Raw genomic sequence first — 3392 nt, forward strand, 5'->3', positions numbered from 1 at the left:
GCAATTTTAGTTTAGTGGGTGATTTAGTCAAGCGAATCAAGTTTTGATTGAGTGATTTGTGTTTAACAGGAAGTAAATGACAGTAAATGTAAAGGGGGAAGGGAGAAGTGCAGTAAATTAAAGAACAGAATTGTAAATTTGCAGAATCTTAAAGAGCAAGAAAGTAAATGATTGAAACTTAAAGTGCAAGAAACATAAACTGCAGTAACTTAAATGGCAAGAAAGATAAATGGCTTGAATATAAAAGGGGATTGAGGAATGGGATTGCAGGATCTAAACAAAGAAGAAGTAAATTGCAACAATTAAGAGAGCAAAAATTGAATCAAGAGCAACAAGCATTAAAACAGAAAGGAAATAAAGTGCAGCAGAGGTTCACAGAAGAACCTAAGTGAATTTTTGATCTCAGGACTCTAGGGCTTAGGTAGCAGAGCCTAAAACCCAATTTTCTTCCCAGATCTGAATTATCTAAGCAATTGACAGAAAATTAAAGAAGAAGCAATAGAAGAACAGAATTGAATTTGAATTATGCAGAAAACAAATTGAAGAGAGTTTGAATGGGAATTGAGACAGAATTTCCTCTATTTCACACACCCAAAACTCAAAAACAGAAGAGTAGAATTGCCCAAGGAAGAATGAGGAAGGAGATTAGTCACTTCTCCCTTGATCCTCTTAGTGCTCGGTCAATTCTCTCAAGAAAGCTCAAAGAAAGTGCCAAAGTAAAAGTATAATTCAAAAAGCCAAGGTAAAAGTCTAAGTGATCAAAAGGATAAAAGAAGGTCCTAATTACATCAAACTAGCTTCTATATATACACTTTCTATTCTTGGATTTTGGGATTTGGATGGGCTTTTGATTTGGTGAAGAAATGAATTAAAATGGGGATTTAATTTGAATTTTTGGCCCATTAAAAATCACTCCCAGGAGGCTGCCCAGCCCTTGTGGAGGGCAGGGCAGAAAATTGATGCTTGGTGTGGGAGCTCGGCGCGGCATGGTGCGGCATGGTGCGAGTTTGGTGCGCCCTTGGTGCGCCAGATGCTGCCCTGCCCGCGCCAAGGGCAGGGCAGAAAAGTTGGTGCTGCCAGGGTTGAGGAGTGCGCGCGTTGGTGCTGCCAGGGTTGAAGATTGGTGCGCCAGAATTGATTTTGGTGCGCCAGATGCTGCCCTGCCCGCGCCAAGGGCAGGGCAGAGTTCCCACATTGCACGCCCGAGTTCGAATCTGGGCGGACGCACAAATTCAATTAATTTCCTTGGCTTCTTGGCACGGCAATCATCCTTAGTTCTTGGCTTCCTCATGGCTCCTTGTTCGAACCTTGTAGCATGCATGGGTGACATTTTTCCCTTGATTTCTTTCCTTGTAGAGCCCGATTCTGCTCTCCACAAGGGCAGGGCAATGTTCTCTTCCTCTTGGTTCCAAGGCACCATTTTGTGCTCTGCCCTTGTGATGGGCAGGGCAGAAGTGCCTTCCGTGGTTGGTTCCTTCATATTGCTCTCCTAGAGGGCAGTGTGCCCTTGTGGAGGGCAATGTTTGCCTCCCCTTGCACTGTGGCACGCTTCTTCTTGATTCAGCCACGCTTTTCTTTCCTTGGCTACACTTCTTAGGTCACGCTTTTCCTTTTCTTTTCTTTTCTTCACCTACAATAAACCAAAACAACCACTCAAAGTATCACTAAATTCAAGAGGCTTATAAATCAATTAAAATTCAATTAAAATTAGCTCAAACCTCATGATTTAACATTAATTTCATGGTGGTTGCTTGATTTAAAGAAGTTATGCATTTTCACTCCAAATCACTTACTTAGGATGCAAGAAAGTGCATAAATGCTAACAAAACAAGTGAAATTAGCTTGAAAAATGGGTATATGATGACTTGTCATCATTAAGCGTGATGGCACTGATGAAATCTCCATTCTGTTGAAAGCCTTCCCATTTTCTCTAGAGGGAAAGGCAAGAGAGTGGTACTACACTCAACCCGGAACAACTATTTCCAACTGGGATACACTTAGGAGAGAGTTTCTGGAGAAATTCTTTCCAGCTGAAGTTACCGATAAGCTGAGGAAGGACATGTCTATGATCGTTCAGGATGAATCTGAGTCCCTCTATGAATACTTGGAACGCTTCAATAATCTTTGAGAAGCATGCCCCCATCATATGATTGACAAGATAGTGTTGCTCGACTACTTTTCACAGGGTTTGAAATCTCAAGATAGGACCACATTGGAAAGTGCTAGCAATGGTTCTATGAAAAAGTACAAGACTACAGAAGAAGCATGGCAATTGATCAGCGACTTAGCTAACTCTACTATGAATCATAGGCAGAAACAAAGTCAGTCAAGAGCTGTTGCAGAGGTATCCACTAGTAAAGAGATTGCTGCTATAGCTCAGAGCTTATGTGAAATGACCAACTTGCTGAAGCAGATGCAACTGAACCAACAACAACCTCAGCAAGTTCAGCCTTCTCCACCACACCACAGCCAGCAGCTGGTTCCACAAAGAGTATGCGGAATCTATGCAGATTACAGTCACTATACCGATGAGTGTCCGCAACTCCAACCTGAAGACAACACTGTAGTAGCCACTCATAACTTTTTTGACCGCCCCAATCAAGGGTACAATCAATGTGGCAACTATAACCAAGGATGGCAGGATAACTCTAACCAAGGCTGGAGAGACAATTTTAACCAGGGTTGGAGGGACAATCATAACAGAGGAGGCAGAGATAACAATAGAAATCAGAGGTGGAATAACAATAACAACTTCAGGCAGCAGAATCAGAATCAGACCTACAGAGCACCTCATTTAAGACAGCCTCAAGCATCTCAGCAGACCTCTCAGATCACTTACCCCTCTTCATCTCCTAATGATGTGTTACTACAATCTATTGATCGAAGACAACGGGCCATGGAAAATAACCTTACTTCTACTCTGAATGGTTTGAATTCTACTTTGCAAGCCCTTGTCTCACAGATTGGATCAATGAACAACTCCAACAACCAGTCCTCAAGCTCTGGTGGACTCCTGGTGCACGAAATTGCAATCACACTTTTGCAACTCCGCACAACTAACCAGCAAGTGCACTGGGTCGTCCAAGTAATACCTTGCGTGAGCAAGGGTCGATCCCACGGAGATTGTCGGCTTGAAGCAAGCTATGGTTATCTTGTAAATCTTAGTCAGGATATCAGGAATTATCAGGATTGATTGTGAAAAGCAAAAGAACATGAAATAGTTACTTGTCTTGCAGTAATGGAGAATAGGTTGAGGTTTGGAGATGCTCCATCTTCTGAATCTCTGCTTTCCTACTGTCTTCTTCTTCAAACACGCAAGTCTCCTTCCATGGCAAGCTGTATGTAGGGTTTCACCGTTGTCAATGGCTACCTCCCATCCTCTCAGTGAAAAT

Source organism: Arachis duranensis, chromosome 2, assembly GCF_000817695.3.
Source record: "Arachis duranensis cultivar V14167 chromosome 2, aradu.V14167.gnm2.J7QH, whole genome shotgun sequence".
NCBI lineage: Eukaryota > Viridiplantae > Streptophyta > Magnoliopsida > Fabales > Fabaceae > Arachis > Arachis duranensis.